Here is a 20586-nt window from a genome sequence, read left to right as displayed (position 1 = left end):
TTATTTTCTTTCATTTCTCTTTTTGCTCCTTTGCTTATATTCTAATATCCTAGGTTGAATCAGTAGTCATTTTAAAGACATTTCATGATTCTCTTGATTATAGTTTAAAACTGTAATTTTTCCTCTAAGTATTTCTTTAACTGTGTCTTGTGAATTTTGTCAAGTAAGATTGATTATGCAGCTCACAGTTTATTCCTTTTAATCCAATGACTGTTTTATTTATTTACTGATAATATGGGATTTCTTTAGCTGTTTAACTATTCTTAGCTTTTCTTTTGCTTTTAATTAATATTTTGTTGTATGTTAGAAAATAATAGTCTGTATTACATTGTTTCTTTGAAATTAAGATTTCTATCACTTTATGGTATGACATAACCTACTTTGGAAGTACTTCACATGTGCTCAAAGAAAGCATTTTATTGTTTGGTATAACATTTCTCCATATATACCAAGTAGCTTGAGTTTTTCATTGTTTTGTTTGAATCTTGCTCTCATTGTGTATTTTTCATCTGCTTTATCATTTTCTGAAAGAGTTATATAAAAGAAATCCTTTTGTTGTTCATTTATCTAGATCACTCCTCATTTCTGTCTTTTATTTTTGAGGTTGAGTTGTTGCCTGTGCTTATATTAATGAGGGTTATAGCTTCTTACTCTATTTTTGTCATCCTTTTTCCAAATGATTTTTTTATTAAAGTCTATTTTGTTAGATAATAATATGACTTTTCCAGGTTTCTTTTGGAATATTTTTTCTAAGCATCTACTCTCAGTATTTTGGTGTCTTGTTTTTAGTGCAGGGAAACATATTCTTTATATTCTTTTTACTTCTTCTAATAGTATAGAAAGTCAAACCAGGTTTTGCCCATCTTGTGGTTATGATTCCATGACAGGAGATTTTGGGAGAAGAGAAGTCTGAAGGAACTTGAGAAAAAGTGGCACTGGATTGAATGCTCCCAACTTAACCACAGTAATAATAGGCAGAATGATACTCTAATAAGATGTTGCTCATATTAAATAGCACTATTGATATGAAGCATAAAACTAGGTTAAAAATGCAAGACTCTGCCTCCTGTCTGTTACAAATGAGAGATGATTTCACAGTCAACTTACAATGTTTGACATTTTTCTGTCCCTCTTTCAAGAAAAATAGGCTTCATCATAACCCTGAAGATTGATATGAAGATTAATTGGGCTATTGTATGTAAAATATTTAGCAAAATGACTGGCCCATAGATATCTTACAGGAAATCTTAACTATTATTATGAGTACCATATGTTGATATATAATGAGGAAAACTGATCAATAATTTCTAAAATCGGGGCACCTGGGTGGCTCAGTAGGTTAAAGCCTCTGCCTTCGGCTCAGGTCATGATCCCAGGGTCCTGGGATTGAGTCCCGCATCGGGCTCTCTGCTGGGTGGGGAGCCTGCTTCCTCCTCTCTCTCTGCCTGCTTCTCTGCCTACTTGTAATCTCTGTCAAATAAATAAATAAAATCTTAAAAAATAATAATAATAATTTCTAAAATGTAAAATAAAACTAATTTGAATTCCACTGCTGTTACATGTACCAACATAAATTAAATATGGAGAAAAAAACATTAAAAGTTAAAACATTAACAATAAGAACACTCAGAGAAACCATAGAAGAATATATTAAACTAGGGATTTTAAAAAATGAGAAACTGAATTTGTGAAATAGAAAACTTCTTTATTAAAAAATGCATAAATGTTTATAAAAATCATTAAAAAACAATAAACAAAAATGAATAAAAATTTTAAAATGGAAAAATATATAAAGGGCAATTCATATGCCAGAAATCATATAAAAATTTCTCAAATGTATTTTATTTATTAAAAAAAATTTTTTTTAAAGATTTATTTATTTATTTGACAGAGAGAGAGAGAGACAGCGAGAGAGAGAACACAAGCACGGGGAGGTGGGAGAGGGAGAAGCAGGCTTCCCGCTGGGCAGGGAGCCCGATGCCGGGCTTGATCCCAGGACCCAAGGATCATGACCTGAGCCAAAGACAGATGCTTAATGACTGAGCCACCCAGGCACCCCCAAATTTTTCAAATTTATTAACCAAAAAATGCTAATAAGTTATAAATCATTCTTAATCACCTCTGAGATCACAGTTATTAAAAGATTCACAAAACTTATAGGCATAAATGTATCGAAATGAGAGGAGGCATTATAAACCATATAATGGTTTATAATGTAAACCATTATAGACTTTCTAGGAATCAATTGAGCAATATGTGTCAATATATAATATGTATAAACATCTGACTTCTAGAAATTAACTTAAAATATAATTATAAAAGGCAAGGATAATGATTCTACTACAGTGATCCTAACAGCCTGTTTTACAGAGAAACATCAAGTGAAGCTCAGCAGGGAATAGTGTATATAAATTATGATAATATTGATCAGGCATTGTTCAACAGGATAGAATTACAGTGGGGAAAAACACAAAGCCCCTATCCTACTGGATCCTATATTCCAGTGCATTGGACAAATGACAAACAAATGATTGATTTAAAATATTTACAAGTGCCATGAAAACTATCTAGGAAGTGAACAGGCAGACAGAAGGGATGCATTTTTGTTTTTAAAGATTTTTTATTTATTTATTTGACAGAGAGAGATCACAAGTAGGCAGAGTTGGGGGGGGCAGGCTCCCCGCTGAGCAGAGAGCCTGATGCGGGGCTCGATCCTAGCACCCGGAGGTCATGACCTGAGCCAAAGGCAGAGGCTTAACCCTTTGAGCCACCAGGCACCCCAGGGATGAGTTTTTGATAGGATGATTAAGGCAAGTATCTCTGATGAGATGAAATTTGAGCAGGAGCCAGAATAAACTGAAGAAATAAGCCTTTCACAGATCTAGAAGAACATTCCCACAGAGGACAGAGCAAGTGCAAACCACCTAACAGCTTTCTTCACTTAATCGGGCAACTCAGAGGAAGCCGGTGAGAAAGAAGCAGAGCAACTGAAGGGAGGATGATGGGGATGAGGCTGAGGATGTGGGTACACACAGATTGTGTAAGCCTTGAAGGCTCTAGGTGTGTGTAATCTACTGGTGGGTGGGGAAGCCAGTGGGGGCCTGTAACATAAAGTGATCAGGAAAGGCCACTCTGAAGAACTGATTTAGGAGCAGAAGCCTGAGGGATGAGGAGCAATTAGCCAAGAAAAGATCTAGGAGATGAATGTTCCGGACAAAGTGAAAAGCTAGTGTAAACATCTGGAGACCAAAAAGAGCTTAGTCTGGGGGATAGAAAAATATTCCTGTCACCTCGAACATAGAGAAGAAAGCAGAAAGGAAAGTCATAAGAGAAGATAGATGTTTGTGCATTCGGTAGAGTGGTTGTGGAGATCAGGGGAAGAGGGCTTCAGTGTGGAATGCAAAAGCTCTGTAGTGGTCATGTGACATATAAATATATCTGCTATTTATCCATGTAGAAATTTCAGGTAGACAATTGAAAAGCCAGTTTTGGCCACAGAGTGAGATCACGGCTGGAATGCCCCATCTGTGACTTAATTGATCAGGACTTTATTTGATCATAGAGTTCATCAGTTTAAAAAAAATGAACAAGTACCCTTTATATATGCATTTCTTTATTGACATTTATGGTCATTCTAAAACATACACTGTAATAAAAATTGCAAAAGAAGTCAAGAGAAAATCAGCAATATGCACTATATATAACATACACTTAGAACAGATTTTCATTACTGTTGGTGGCTGTCAATCTATATGTGAAATACTCTTCATAAATCCGATTTTGGCAGCTTCTTTAGGTAGTAGTTGTATGCAGCTGATGACAAGTTAGTACTAGGAATAGATGTGTCACTCTGCCATTTTCTTCTTGACAGGCTCTGTAGTCTTCAATTCTCAAGTGTCTTTGTGAGCCTCTTGCAAAGTTATTGTCTATTTTGTGAGTTAGTATAGTTAAAATTAGATTATAATAATTCTTAAATCAATGTAACTTGATGCATATAAAACACATTATATGGAAGTATTGCAAGTCAATGAATGATTAGGACAATTTAAAAAAAATAGTTCCAGTGTAGTTAACATATACTGTTACATTAGTTTCAGGTGTACAATAGAGTGATTCAGCAGTTTCATATATCACTTGGTGCCCATCAAGATCACCTCCACCCACTTCCCATCTGATAACCATCAGTTTGTTTTCTGGAGTTAAGAGTCTGTTTTGGGGTTTGTCTCTCTCTCTCTCTCTCTTTTTTCTTCCCTTTGTTCATTTTTTTTTCTTAAATTCCACAGATGAGTGAAATCATACAGCATTTCCTTTCTCTGACTACTTATTTTACTCTCTAGATCCATCCATGTTGTTGCAAATGGCAAGATTTCACCTTTGAAATCTGAATAGTATTCCATTGTACATACACCACATCTTTATACCACAGTCATCACTTGGGCTGCTTCCATATCTTGGTCATTGTAAATAATGCTGCCATAAACACAGGGGTGTATATATAACCCTTTGAATTCATGTTTTTATGTTCTTGTGTGTTAACCCCCAGTAGTGCAATTACTGTATCATAGGGTAGTTCTATTTTTAACATTTTGAGGAACTCCCATACTGTTTTCCACAGTGGCTGCCCCAGTTTGCATTCCCACCAACAGTGCACAAAGATTCCTTTTTCTTGATTAGGACAATTCTTTTAACTCTCATTTTCTGGAATTCCCAGTCTTAGTATAATGTAGCCTATTTTTGTCATGTGACGATTTGATGTAGGAATAAACTAGGATTTTTTAATAGTAAATATCAGTAAAGTTTAAAATTAAATATTAGAAGGATGTCTGACTGGCTCAGTCAGAAAAGCATGCAGCTCTTGATCTTGGGTTTGTGAGTTTGAGCCCCACACTGGGTGTGGAGATTGTTTAAATAAATAAAACTTAAAAAAATAAAGTTAAATATTAGAAAACACTTATATTAACTACTAGTATAACTTAATTTTCTTATTTTTTTAATATAGAAATGAACATGAATTGAAGCCCATATTTTATTCTCTTACCTCACATCTTTAATACTCTATGGAGTGTTGTAGCCTACTTTAGAGATCTGTGTTTGGAGATAAAGTGTCATCATAAATCCCAGATTAAAGCCTGGGTAAGCTAGTTCATGAATAATTATAATTGTAGATTACTTGACTTGGTCACCTTATCATGTTAAGTTCTTTGAAAGAATAGTTTATCACCAAGGAACAAATTTGAAGAATAAAGAAAAAATGGTATTCATTTATTCCAATTTTCCCTTTGGAATACATTATAAGATTATAATTCCTGACTTTTGTAGCCATAGGCCTTATATTGGCCAATGGAATGAGAGCAGAAATAATGTGTATCATTTGGAGGGAGACGTTTTATGAACCTGTTCATAATCTAACATATTTCATTGTGGTAGACCATGTCTAAATGGAATCTTTGACACTTTAGGTCCTTAAATGACTATAATAATTAGATAGGTTTCCCACACCTGTAGTGGACATGTAGTGGAATAAAAAATACACCTTTATTGTTTAAATCTCTAAGACTTTGAGATTATTTGCTATATGAGCATAACCTTAACTTCCCTGATTGATACAGGTTATATTTATTATGATTAGAACTGTACTTATTAAAAAAAATTAAACATCAGGCATAGAAAGGAGACAGTCCTGTAATGCGAGGAAAGTTGGTAATAATGCTTGGTAATAATGCTACTGCATGTTCATGGGAAAGTGAGTTCACCACTCTGGGTCAGGAAACATTATCTGTTGCTTCTTTAGCTATGCTCCATATTGCTAACATTACTGTTTATCACTGTTTGCCTCACTTATGTAACCATTTTGACTTAAAAATTTGGCAAAAAAGAAAGTTTGCTTGCATTACGATCACATTCAATGAACTGGATTTTGAGACAGTTGGTTTTTCTGTTTTATAGAAATAGTGTATGCTGGCAAATTGGTAAATGCAGAAACATGAAATTATCAATGACTTCATCAGAGAAATACTATTAATATTTTATGTATTCTAATTTTTATGAAATTTGGAATTAACTTCAAAAAAGAAAAAAATTGATGCCAAAATTCCTTTTCCCATGTTTTGTTTTTTCCCCCATAAGCTCCTTGGTTTAAGCCACCATAATTTATTGCCAGGATTATCAAAATATATGCTGAATTTCAGGTCCCCCTGCTTCTACTCATTCATATCTAAAATTTATTCTCAACATAGTATCCAGAGTCACACTTTGAAGTTGTACATCTGATTATGCCACTCCTGTCAGAAAGCCTCCAATGGCTCTCCATTTTTTTTTAAGTAAAAACTTTACAATGGATAATAAGGCCCTATATTTTTCCCTCCTTACTCCCATTAATTATATGAATTCCTGTTTACCAGTCTCCTTCCAGCCACGCCAGCCTCTTCACTTTTCCTCAGACTTGAGGATGTGTTCTTGACTTAAAACTTTGCTCATGCTCTTCCCTTCTCCTGGCAAGCTCTTCTACCAGATGTCACCTTGGCTAGCTCTTTTTTTTTTTTTTTTAAGATTTTATTTATTTATTTGACAGACAGAGATCACAAGTAGTCAGGGAGGCAGGCAGAGAGAAAGGAGGAAGCAGGCTCTTCTTTGGAACAGAGAGCCCAATGCAGGGCTCGATCCCAGGACCCTGGGATCATGACCTGAGCCGAAGGCAGAGGCTTTAACCCACTGAGCCACCCAGGCGCCCCTTGGCTAGCTCTTTTATCTATGAGGCTTACCCTGACCACCCTATTTGATACTGCAAATTTACCATCTTCCTTCTCTATATTTTCTATCCTTATCATGTTCTTCATTTTGTTTGTAGCAGAACACCTATCTCTTTCCTACATACCATGTAAGTTGCTTGTTTATTTTTCTGTCTCTTCCTACAAGATTTTTCTTGCAGTTTAATTGAGGTATAATTTTCTAGCCTATAAAATTAATCCATTATAAGTGTACAATTAAGCGATTTTTAGTAAAATTTATAGAGTTGTGCAAGCACCACTGATTGTAGACCATTTCCATCTCCTCAAAGAAGTCTCTTGGACTCTTTCTTAATGATGGTCACTTGCATTTCCAGCCCTAGGCCACCACTGATCTGCTTTCTGTCTATAAATTTGCCTTTCCTTCACATTTCACACACAGTATTTAGTCTTTTACATCTAGCTCTTTTTACTTAGCATAATTTTTAAGGTTCATCCGTGTTGTAGCATATAGAGGTATTTTGTTCCTTCTTATTAGTATTTTATTGTATGGATAGACCACTTTTGTTTTCCAACATCCAGTAAAAGGACTCTTGTATTATTCCCTTTTGGAGATACTATAAATACTGTATCATTTTTACATTTCCATTTACAATGTATTAAGATTTTTCAGTTTCTCCAAATCTTTACCGAAACTTTGTATTGTCTGTTTTTTATATTTTGCTCAATCGTATCTCATTGTAGTTTAAATTTAATTTTCTTATGACAAATGGTGTTGAATTTTTTTTTCCTGTGCTTAATAGCAATTTGTCCTTTTTTAAATGAAATATCTCTTCAGATTTTTGCCTGTCTTTGTCTTCTTGTTATTGAGTTATTCTATATACAAAATTACTATTTTTAGGCGGGGTGCCTGGGTGGCTCAGTCAGTTAAGCGGCTGCCTTCGGCCCAGGTCATGATCTCAGGGTGGTGAGATGGAGCCCTGCATCAGGCTGTCTGCTCTGTGGGAAGCCTGTTCTCCCTCTTGTGTTCCCTCTCTCGCTGTGTCTCTCTCTTTGTCAAAAAATAAAATCTTTTAAAAAATTATTATTTTTTATATAAAATTTTATATAAAAATCATTTCTGTATTCTGGGTATACAATTGCAAGTATTTTCTTCCCTTCTGTGACTTTTCTTCTCATTTTCTTAATGTCACCTTTTGAAACAAAAAGATTTTAAATTTTGATGAAGTCAAATTTATCAATATTTTTTGTCCTTTGGGCTCATGTTTTTATTCTCATGTTACTAACCTGAGATCACAAAAGCTTCTCCCTATGCTTTATGTTGGAGGAGTTCCCCAGATGACCCCCAGTTTTGATGATTTTTTTAGGAATACAGAGCTCAGTAAAACTGTTATACTCAGAGTTATAGTATATTATAGGGAAGGGATACAGATTAAAATCAGGAAAGGAAAATGGCATAATATAGGGCAGAGTTCATGAGAAAACAGGCACAATCTGCCAGTTGTCCTTTCCTGGTGGAGATATATGGAAAGTACTAAATCTCTTAGCACTAATGTGTCACAACACAGAGTATCTCCAGTCTAGGGAAGTTCGTCTGTGCCTTCATGTCCAGGGTTTTTATTGCAGCGGTCACACAGGCATGGAATATTTGTGTAACAGACCCTAGCTACTGAGTCTCCAGCCTCTCTAAAGGTCAAGTGAAACAGTGTGATCCAGGACCCATGTGAATAAAAACAGGCATTCATCATAAATCACATTGTTATCATATACTATCTGGTGTAGTCCAAGAATCCAGATGTACAGAAATACTATTTTCAGGCAGGATATTCCAAGGATTTAGATTTTATCTCTTAGAAGCCTGTCAAAGGGCTAGTCCTTTCTTTGGAATGTCCAGGGTTTGAGCATTTCAACCCGTTACTGCATAGTTTTCTTTTAGAAGAGTTTTATCTCTTATCTTTACATCTAGGATCTAGTTGAGTTAGCTCAAATTTTCTAAAGCCTTAAATTCCAGGTAATGGAAGAACTAACCAAATTTCTACACAGGAGCAACTCAGGTTAGAAAATGTTCACTCTAATTGAGAGAATGAGAGGGTTATTCAGACAGGTATCTGGGTGAATGGCTTTCCAAGCTGAGGGAACATCTTCAGCAAAATGTTATGGCAAGGATGTATTCGTATATTTCAGAAAAAAAAAGTGAGAAACCAGTGAGATTGGAAGGAAGAGGAGAGTGATCAGAAATTATATCAGAGAGGAAATCATGCAGAGCCCCGCATAAGGGCCTTTTGTACATTCCAATTTACTCTTGAAAGAATTGGGAATGTGGAGATACCGATCTAAATTAGGAAAACAACTGAAACAATGCTAGAATTCTCTTCACAACGAATTTAGACACCATCACCCATTTTTTTCACTCTTTATCAAGAAGGACAATGCTGATGAAACCGCACATTTGCAGAAGTCAGAGCGTAGTTTTACTTCAATGAGTCCATAAATACAATGTTCAAATATGTTTCTTATAGCAAAATTTAAATACTGTGAAGATGTTTTTCCCCTTTGGGGAGATAAAACTTTTAAGCACCATATTTTGAATATAAAAATGTTATTTTTTTCCTTCCAAAATCATGGAAATTATTTCTTAATATTACGTATCTATCTCCCTTCATTTCTTCCTTCTATAAATGAATGAAATATGGCTTTTGTCCTTAAGAACTCCATAGTCAGTAAAAGGAGATTGGTTTTTAAAATCAGTATTTATGAAACAATGCAAAAGGTGCTCTACTAGACAAGAACTGTTTTGAGAACACTGGGGAGAGCACAGCTTATGACCCAAGAAGTCCGAGAAAGCTTGACAGGAGGTGGTGGCATTTTTTGCTCGGTGCTACAGTCTATATGAAGATGAGCAGGTAAGTAAGAAATTCTCAGAATGAGAGAAAAGTGCTTAGAATGTTTTACAAGTTTCAACATTCAAAATATGGTCCAGGAACAGCTCAGGGAATAGTAGGTAATCAGGTAATTACAGATGTATTTTGAATGGCTTCTGAACTATAATAAGGATATTGAATTTATTCTGTAATCAATAGGACTTTTAAAAGATGTTACTTTGTAGTGTGTTTTTCTGATTACAAAAAGTCAGAAAGGCAAAAACAAACAAACAAAAAACCCAAACCTGACATCCATGCTAGTTTGTGTAGATGTAAGACAAACACCAGAAATCAAAAGCAGCTAAAAATATGGGGACTAGACAGAAGTCTAGTTGGTCTTTTTGGGTAGAGTCTTCTGAACTTGAAAGTATATGAGAAGCAATGAGCAGCAAGTGGGAGGAGCTGATGACAGACCTAAGGTTCCTGGATTAAGTAAATGTGGTAGATGATTTAAAAATATTACTTTGAAGAGTTATTACAAGAGCAGCAGTAGTTTTGAAGTTGGAGGCATGATTCAGTTAGAGTCCAATGAGTTTAAAGCTGCCACAGAAGATTCAGATGCAAATGAATATTGGAACATCAAAAACGTATGTCTGACTTAACAGGAGTAGTAGACTTGCCAGGTTTATCATTACAAATTCGTAAGTGGATGAAAGAAGACTTGTTTCTTCAGGGATTGTCCTATAGTCCCTATGTCAGGTCCAAAGAAATATGTGGGTCTCAGTGAAGACCAACATTGGAGGTGTGGACAGAGGGGGAGCTTGTCAAGCCAAACAGCAACAACAAAACCCCCCAAACCCTCAAATCCTCCTGTGTGTTGGTGGAGAAGCAGGAAAAAGTAAGGTAGTTCAATGATGAAAAGAAATGGCATAAAGCACTAAATTAAGAGAGTGTCAGGGATAAATGTTTGCTTTCAGCACATGGTTTATGGTAGGTAATTAATTTTAATGGTAGCTCTATATCCTGAAGCCTTATTATGGGCCAGGCACTGTGCTCTGCCCTTTGTATATAGATTTGGGTGTGTAAGCATATGTAATTCATATATACATATATTTTATATATGTGTTTGTCTATCCATAAATATATCTAAATATATCTAACACAACATATGCAAATAAATGAAACTTTATTTATGCTTACCTGTACACAAATTTAGTGTTCATATGTGTAAATATAATTCATGATGTTTATAAAGACATTTAATCCTTGGAGGTATCTTATGAGATGATTATTATTATATCCATTTTCAAGGCCACCATCTATTTGCCATTATCACCTGCCTCTGGCCCAAGGATAAAACTTAGGGCTTTTTTCTTGCTCTGCCCACCTAAAGAGTTTATGAAATTCTGTAGTGAATCCTATCATTATAGACCATCCGTGTTTTTAATAACTTATTACTGATTAATGACTGTAATTGTAATTTGATAAGTATGACATTAAATAATTAACTCTAAAAATGGTTGAATAAGTACAGTGAATAATGATACTTAGTGAATTGTGCATTATATGAACATGACTTTTATGGATTTGATGCATATATGAGAGTTCATATGGCAAAAAATTACACCTGTTTTAATGCCAACATAATTATTTATGGCTAATTGAACTTAATTTTCTTCAGGCTTACTCAGCTAAGGACATGATAGTAAAAGCAGGGCAAATCTGAAAATTATGGCATTGCTTTCAACAAGCATTTTTTCATATTTCATAGGGTTAAAGTATTCAGGCACGAAAAACCTTTTTTTCTCCTTTAAGAAACCACTATCACAACACTGATAGTGGTTCATGTGGTCTTATGAGGAATGAGATTATACAAAAATCTAAGGAAATATGGCCTGCCACATTTTTAAAAAAGACTTTTAGCAAATCAAAACAGAATACCAGTATTTATCTACATGAATTTATACTTTATTTATTTATGTATTTTTTTTAATTTTATTTATTTATTTGACAGACAGAGATCACAAGCAGGCAGAGAGGCAGACAGAGAGAGAGGAGGAAGCAGGTTCCCTGCTGAGCAGAGAGCCCGACGTGGGACTCGATCCCAGGACCCTGAGATCATGACCCGAGCCGAAAGCAGCGGCTTAACCCACTGAGCCACCCAGACGCCCCTATTTATGTATTTTTAAGAGATTTATTTACTTATTTTAGAGAGAGCATGTGCACACGAGACCATGGGAGGGTCTGGGGAAAGGGGAGAGTGAAAGATTCTCAAGCAAACTTCCTATTGACCAGGAACCCCATGTGGGACTGGATCTCATGATCTCATGACCACAAGCCCGACCTGAGCCGAAACGAAGAGTCAGACACTTAACCAACTGAGCCACCTGGGCCACCCAGTATATGTATAAATATTTACTAAAGACAAGAAAACAATATTCCTAAAGTGGGGTTTTTCTGCATTTTGTAACATGTTCTGTTGAGCTTCACAGTCATGAAACTGCTGTTGAGAGTTAGGACAGCCTAAGTTCACAGATGTTGAAAATTGAAAACTTTTTATATCTAAGCTTTTTTTTTAAAAAAAGATTTTATTTATTTGAGAGAGAGAGAGAGAGACAGAGATAGTGAGAGAGAGCTTGAGCAGGGAGGAGAAGGAGAAGCAGGCTCCCCACTGAGCAGAGAACATGGGGCTTGATCCCAGGAGCTTGGGATCATGACCCAAGCTGAAGACAGATGCTTAACTAACTGAGCCACCCAGGAACCCTTATATCAGAGCTTTAAAATAAAGTAAAGCTCATTATATCTCCAAATTTAAAATTGATAATGATTTATTAAATAAATGGAAATCTGCTCTGTTTCTGCCACTGGCATACAGCTGGACACTAAAATGAGTATCAGAATAGAATTCAGAAAACTTAAGTATTCAGTTTCATTAAAAAATATGAATTGAAATTATATTTGGTAATATGCAAAAATCACATTTGTAGCTACATTCTTTTAGAGCATAATATTGTTTGAAATTATGTTGAATTTTTTTTTCTATGAAAACTGTGGAGCCTTGTTTTGTTATCTCAGACTTGACACTTCAGTTAACTGTATAATTTGGCTCCTAGAATGCTTTCAGGCCGTACACTATGGGTCAATGAGAAGGTACCCTTTCAGTGTAAATTAAACATTACATTTTAAAAAATAAGAATCAAAATGTTTGAAGTTTCAAAATGTAAAAGAATTTTAAAAGTTCAATGCTTTTTGGTTTGTGGGCTTGAATGGAATACTTTTTTCCTTAAAATTTAGCTCAAACAGGGCTTATTTTAGGAGAAAGTCCTAAAATAGGTACATTAACAACAAACAAAAGCAGCTCAGAGAAGAGTAATTGCAGTTGTATTACAAACAAAAGCTGTAGAGCAAAGTAACTGCCAGAAAAATTTTTGTGTTCTTTACTTAAGTGGAGATGTTCCAAAATGTGGACATTTTTGTATAATGGAGTACATTATTCACATCTGTAGTGGAGTGTTCACACTTAAACATTTCTAACCTATTTACTGTTAAGTACTGAACTTGACTATGCAATACAAAGTTAAAAAACGGAATGCTGGCATATGTTTTGCATATAATCATGTAAGTATAGATTATTCACGTGCTTGCTTCATTTTGTAAGTATAAAGAAATGACTGAGCAAGAGGTTAAGTAAAAATTGTATTGTCTGCTAGATTTTCAGATGCCATGAAAGTGGGCATTTTGGTTTGGGATATTAATTTCCTAAATTCATTTTATTTTTTTTTTAAGATTTTTTTTTTATTTGACAGAGAAATCACAAGTAGGCAGAGAGGAGGCAGGCAGAGAGAGAGGAGGAAACAGGCTCCATGCTGAGAGCAGAGAGCCAGATGCAGGGCTCAGTCCAAGGACCCTGAGATCATGACCTGAGTGGAAGGAAGAGGCTTAACCCACTGAGCCACTCAGGCACCCCCCTAAATTCATTTTAATTGGTAAAAATTATTGGTCTCAATTATTTCACATTGAGCAAGATTTACAAAAGGAAGAGAATATAGAAATTTTGCCTTAAGTGTGGTAGTTCATGTTTCTGTATATTATGTATACAAATATTTTTGGATATTATGATACTGATTAATTTTTTTAGGCACTGCTAAAAGAGAAAGTAACTTCAAGTAATGTGTAAAAAACATCTGTAAAATTATTTTTAGAAATGTTTTTGGTGCAACGTCCAAATTCTTGAATTTAAAAACTTTACATTTTAATTAGCACATCTGCTTTGTTTACTCCTAGTAAACATTTGGAATCACTGCCCTTTTTAAAAACTAAGACTTAACAAAAGCAATAAGATGACATTTACTTAAATAAGAAACAGATCTTTTTTTACATGAAATAATGCTTTTTAAATGGTAATGAATGGTCCCCATTTAAAATTTTGGTAAGGGGCGCCTGGGTGGCTCAGTGGGTTAAAGCCTCTGCCTTCGGCTCAGGTCATGATCCCAGGGTCCTGGGATCGAGCCCCGCATCAGGCTCTCTGCTCAGCGGGGAGCCTGCTTCCTCCTCTCTCTCTCTGCCTGCCTCTCTGCCCACTTGTATCTCTATCAAATAAATAAATAAAATCTTTAAAATTTTGGTAAAAAAAATAACTTACTGGAAAATGGAGCAAGTTTTCTACCAATCTGTGTAATGAAATTGGCTATCCAATTTTCTGATTCTTATGAACAGTAATTAGATTTAAAAAGTTTTATTCTAGGTTAGAAGTGTTGGTTTTAGTGATTCAGCCCCTGTGTCAGTTAGGGAAAGAACACCTGACCGGTAAACAATGTGCCAATTCTAACCACAAACTCAAGTACTTTTTTTTTTTTTTTTTGACTTCTCAATTGACATCAGGAAAAGCTTAAAACATACTTAAACAATTTTTTTCCAGAACTCCTGAAATCAAATCATGTTAGTTTTGAATTAACCATTCATTGTCAGAAACCACTCTGCTTTTGAACATTAATAACATAGTAATTTAAAATTCTATTTAAATATAGTGTGTATAATTTATTACAGAAGTTAAAGTCTGCAGCGATTTAGCATGTTAAAAGAATTTATAGAATCTTGAAAATAATGGAAATTTGAACTTGTCTTAGGTCAGAAACAGGCTGACACTTACTCTTCCCATTCTCTCCTTCTTCCATTCCCCTTTGTACCTTAGTCAAATGAGATCGGAGAGATTTACAGATGGTCTTTGACAGTAATGTCTTGTATAATATATTTATACAGCAGGTGTCATCTCCATTATTGTTGTCTTAATTATTTGTCCTTTCTTTGAATGAAAACTTGATGACACTGGGTTTTATTTTATCCCCCCCCCCCTCCCCGCATGTTTTACTACAGTACATAACGGGTACTCAAGGTACTTTACTGTTAAGGAGCATTGGTAAATGTATCCAATATATATATTCCAGATCAACTATACAGTCATTGTGTTCTTTAAAAAATCAGGAGAACCCAGTGGCTATGACCCTAGTGATTAAATTAGACCGGGCCAGGAGTTGGGGCAGAAGTGGGCTCAGGGGTCATAGATGAAGACCTCCGGAGGAAGGTTACTGCAGGTGTACCACCGTGGTCCCCGGGGGAAAATCTGAAACAGAGGACCGGCCCCCGGGGAGGGCAGATTGTAAATCCTGGAAGACCAGCTCAGCTAGACACGTCAGGTCGGAAACCGAGCACTGCGCGGACAGCTCCAGCTCCTGAAATACCAGCCGCAGGCTGGGCGGACGTGATGCAGCTGCCCCGCCTCTGCCGCCCCCCCTCCCGCCTCCAGCGTCTCTTCTGGTGCCGCAGGCACAGCCGCCTCAGCAGACTGAAGCAACTCACTCACCCTCCTTCCCTAACAGCCCTAAGGATCCGTTTTCTTTTTTTTCCCCTACACCCTGCCCCCGAATAAAGTGCCGGTTTTTTAAAACGTAATTTTCTACATTTCTAGGAAATCTACTCCTTTTAGAATGAGACACCATTCCAGAGCAACGAAAAGAACCTTGTTTTATAGAGGCAGACAACTAACGTTATGTTTTTGTGCATTTATTCCATGTCAGGACACGCTTTTTTGTAACATATGCTCGACAGGTTTTGTGATCACTCCTGGATTGCTACAGTTTTTGTGCACTATTAGACCATCTGAACTTTCAGATAATGTGCCTAAGGGAGGTTTCTTTTTTTCAGTATAAAAGTATTATCTTGAAGTAGATTTTTTAAAGTGGACATTTAATAAGCTACTTATTATTGTAACACATGCTTTAAAACTTATTTGAGTGATAGAAGTAACCACTAAAGAGAGAAGTAAGAATGGAAAATTTAATTTCTGCTACTAAGAACATTTTCTTCCTACTTGGAATACTGAGCCATTCATTTGCAAATTCTCATTAAAAATTTGACAGTGAAATTAACTAGTGATTGATGCCATTCATCTAACAATTGACCTATGGCATTGTGTTTTTACTGTTGGGCTTCATGCTAGTTGCTTTTCTAATTTATATTCCTTTGAATAAAGAAAAGGAGAATTATTAAGAAAATATCATGCTTTAAAGAAAAACACAGGCTCACTGCTCAGTTAAAATTCAGCAGCTCTTGGGGTACCTGGGTGGCTCAGCCAGTTAAGTGTCTGCCTTTGGCTCGGGTCATGATCCCAAGTCCTGGGATGGAGCCCTGCATCAGGCTCCCTGCTGGGTGGGAAGCCTGCTTCTCCCTCTCCCGCTCCCCTTGCTTGAGTTCCCTCTCTCTCTGTGTCTCTCTCTGTCAAATAAATAAAATCTTCAAAAAAAAATTTAGCAGCTCTTATTTATTAAAGTAACCCACTGATGAATATTAATGTCATGCTATGTAATAAGAATTTAAAAAATCATCCCAAACCTGCTGGAGAATATGACTGTTGTTGCAAATTGACCAGAATTGATTTGGTCACTCACCATTATTAGGTTATTTTTGATAGACGTGCATTGCCCTCAGTCCTTGGAAACACATGGTTGCATGCAGTAAAATAAAACCTTAGATCAAATTTTGTGAAATGTGAAACTTATTTGCAGCCAGGCATAAAAACAGTTATATGACCTGGGTGTCAGCTCGATGTAAGCCTGGTTGTTTGTCTTTTTATAAACTCTGATAGCACCTTGCAGGAATGGTTCATTAGAGATGTCAGCAATATTCCAGAAGTGGAATCCAGCTACCTTTCTAATTAACTTCAGAACTGCTTTGAATCAGCCACTGAATCAGGGCTGTGAAACATAGAGCCCATGTTGAACTTACTAGAATTCTTTTACCCCTTTGCAAGGCAGGCATGTCCATGTTACCTTTAGAATTAATCAACATAGTTCGAACATCACTCATTTCACCAATGAAGTAGTCTTACTAATATTCATATTTCTAGTTAAGAAACTTCTGTGTTAATAGGACATAAGTATAGGTGAGACCTGTGGTAGTTGTTTAAAGAATATGGACTTCGGATTAATCTTTTGTGTATTCATTAGTCACCTTGGGTTTATATTTCTGATTATTGTGCTTCAAATGTTAACATGTTCTTCATCTCTTCCCTAGGGGGGCTATAGGTTAAAACTAATGAGCATACACATATGTACCTCACTGTCTATGCTGAAGTATTAGAAATAAATTACATGCACATGATGGTAATATTAAACATTTATCTTCACACATGTCCCAGATACTCTATTCTTCTAGCTCTCAGTGGAGATTTGTCCTTAGAGTTGCTTTTTTGGTTTTGCTCTTAGAGTTTTATCTAAGTCCTAAATTTGTAGGATTTCTCAGGCTGACATATGTAGTCTGGATTCCTCTTTACCTAGTTACTGATTTGTAACAGTATTTCACAAACCTAAGTAAACTTTGGAATCTACTGGGGAACTTAAAATTAAAAAAAAAAAATCTTAAAAAAAAATTCTCCTGGGTTCCACCCCAGAGAATCAGATTTAGAATTCCTAAAGTATAGCGCAAGAATCTGGATTTTTAAATTTTTCCCAATTAGTTTTTGTGCAGCCCGTTGGCAAATAGCTGTTTAAGAGGAGCTAGATGGGGCCATCTTTGCTTGAGGATGAGCATTTGACAATAGAAACAATATATCAAGAACTGAGCTCCTTGGTCCCCTGCCAGTTTTTTTCTTCTTGTTAGTCATCATTCACTCAGTGCCCCAGCTTCACAGTCTGGAAGTCATTTTGGCTCATTTCTCTACTTTTCTTTTACCAGTTCATGGAGGGCCATTTCAGGTTTGCAGCTGCCATTCTATTCAGGCTCTGGTCCAGCGGTACCTGTAACACGTCTCATTGCTCCTGGTCTTTTGTGACTCTGCAAGCTGCTCCTGGGAGAGCTATCGTAGAGTCATAGCACTGCATTGCCTGCAGTTCAAATCTGCTGTAAAGTTTTCTCCAACTCCTGACTTTTTATTTTGTAATCAGATCATCTTGGAAAGATATTATTTTGTAATCAGATCATCTTGGAAAGATATTTGATGTCAGATAATCCTTTAACACCTGTTAATTTAAATCTGAAGAGTGATATATTTTCTTTCCGGAATGCCCTTTCCATCATTTTTGATAACCAGCCATCCAGATTGACTCCTTTTGGCCATAATCACATTTTAACTACTTACATGTATAAGAGATTGTACTCTAGGTTGTTTGTTGCTGACTTCATTAACATGAGAGGACAATCAAGGTGCTAAAAGGATGCCCAAACTGACGGAGCTCTGAATCACTTTATCCACAACAAAATCTAGACTCTCATCTAAGCACCCCCCCTTCTTTAGTAGGAAAAGGAAATTCTATTTAGTATAGAAGCCACTAGCCATATGGTGCAATTTACATTTAAAATTAAGTAAATTTAAAATTTAAGTCCCTTAGTCAGTAGTTTCATTTCAGGTGCTCATGAATGTCATGTGACTATTAGCTGCAGCACGGATAGCTTACATTATACTATGCCTGTCACCGTAGAAAGTTCTATTGGATGGTGCTGCTCTGGAGTTTCTCAGGGAGCCCCAAAGGTGAAAGAGGCTCACATGTCTTCTGATATTAATATAACCCACTGCCTCTACCTCTGCTACCACTCTCCTAAGGACTTACTGCAGTTTTGTGGTTATAAATTTTCTTGGCTGCTTCTACCACTTTACCTTGTCTGAATGTGTTTGTGTTCGACTCCGGCTTTCTCAGTCTGTCACTGATGTGGAAAGTTGCAGTGCAGCATGTGCATAGCACACACACACACACACTCAGTTAAATTGTACTATTTTGAGATGATTGCAGATATGCACACACTTTCTAAATTAAACAATTTTGAGATCATTGTGGATTCATATGTGACTATAAGCAATGATCCAGAGATCCCACGTATCCTTCACAGTTTCCCTCAATTGTAACATCTTACAAAGTAATTGAACACTATCACAGTGAGGATGTTGATATTGATCTATTCAATATACAGAACATTTCTGTCTCATCACTCATGTTGCCCTTTTATAGCCGCACCCATTTCCTTCCCACTTCCCCCATCCCCTCCTTAACCCCTTTCAAACATTAATCTGTTAAGCATTTTTATGGTTTTGTCATTTCAAAAATTTTTTTCACGTTTTTATTTAAAATGTAGCTAGTTAACATGCAGTGCAGTATTGGTTTCAGGAGTACCATTCAGTGGTTCATCCGAATAAGTGCCCTCCTTAATACCTACCACCCATCATCACCCCCCCACCTACCACCCCTCCATCAACCCTCAGTTTGCTTTCTATCATTAAGAGTCTCCTTTGATTTGTTTCCCTCTCTTTTTATCCCCCTCCCATATATACATGTTTTATTTCTAAAATTCCACATATGAGTGAAAGGGAATTTGATTGACTCTGATTGACTTGACTTATTTTGCTTATCATAATACACTCTAGCTCCATCCACATTGTTGCAAATGGCAGGATTTCATTTTTTGATGGCTGAGTAATATTATTCTGTGTTTGTGTGTGTGTGTGTGTGTGTGTGTGTGTGTGTGTACCAAATCTTCTTTACCTGTTCATCAGTCAGTAAATATCTGTGGTCTTTCCATAGTTTGGCTCTTGTTGATAATGCTGCTATAAACATTGGGGTACACATACCCCTTCAAATCTGTATATTTGTATTCTTTGGGTAAATACCTAGTAACACAACTGCTAGATTGTAGGGTAATTCCCTTTTTAACTCTTTAAGGAACTTCCATACTGTTTATCAGAGTGGCTGCATCACTTTGCATTCCCACCAACAGTGCAAGAGGGTTCCCCTTCTCCACATCCTTGCCAACATCTATTGTTTCTTGACTTGTTAATTTTAGCCATTCTGATTGGTGTGAGGTGGTATCTTATTGTGGTTTTGATTTGTATTTCCCTGATGATGAGTGATGTTGAACATCTTTTCATGTGTCTGTTGGTCATTTGTATGTCTTCTTTGGAAAAATGTCTATTCAAGTCTTCTGCCCATTTCTCAACTGGGTTATTTGTTTTTTGGGTGATGAGTTTGATAAGTTCTTTATACGTTTTGGATACTAAGCCTTTATCAGCTATGTCATTTGCAAATATCTTTAACCATTCCATAGGTTGCCTTTTAGTTTTGTTTAGTGTTTCCTTTGCTGTGCAGAAGCTTTTTATCTTGATGCCTCAGTAGTTCATTTTTGCTTTTGTTTTCCTTGCCTGTGTTGATGTGTCTGGTAAGAAGTTGTTATGACCAAGGTCAAAGAGATTGTTGCCTGTGTTCTCTTCTAGGACTTTCATGGTTTCTTGTCTCACATTTAGGTCTTTCATCCATTCTGAATTTATTTTTGTGTATGGTGTAAGAAAACGGTCCCATTTCATTCTTCTGCATGTTGCTGCCCTGCTTTCCAACACTATTTGTTGAGGAGAATTTTTCCCCCCATTGGGTATTCTTTCCTGCTTTGTCAAAGATTAGCTGACCATGTAGTTGTGGGTCCATTTCTTGGTTCTTTATTCTGTTCCGTTGATCTATGTTTAT

The 20586-nt window shown here is 36.2% G+C and overlaps 1 protein-coding gene across 2 annotated transcripts in view; it reads left to right on the top strand.

The window, feature by feature from the left end:
• The window catches only part of THEMIS (thymocyte selection associated), a 189043-nt gene that overhangs the window by 6768 nt on the left and 161689 nt on the right, over nt 1-20586 (top strand). The window lies entirely within an intron of this gene.

The sequence above is a fragment of the Lutra lutra genome, chromosome 6, assembly GCF_902655055.1.
Source record: "Lutra lutra chromosome 6, mLutLut1.2, whole genome shotgun sequence".
Lineage (NCBI taxonomy): Eukaryota > Metazoa > Chordata > Mammalia > Carnivora > Mustelidae > Lutra > Lutra lutra.
This window is presented reverse-complemented; position numbering and strand designations above follow the sequence as displayed.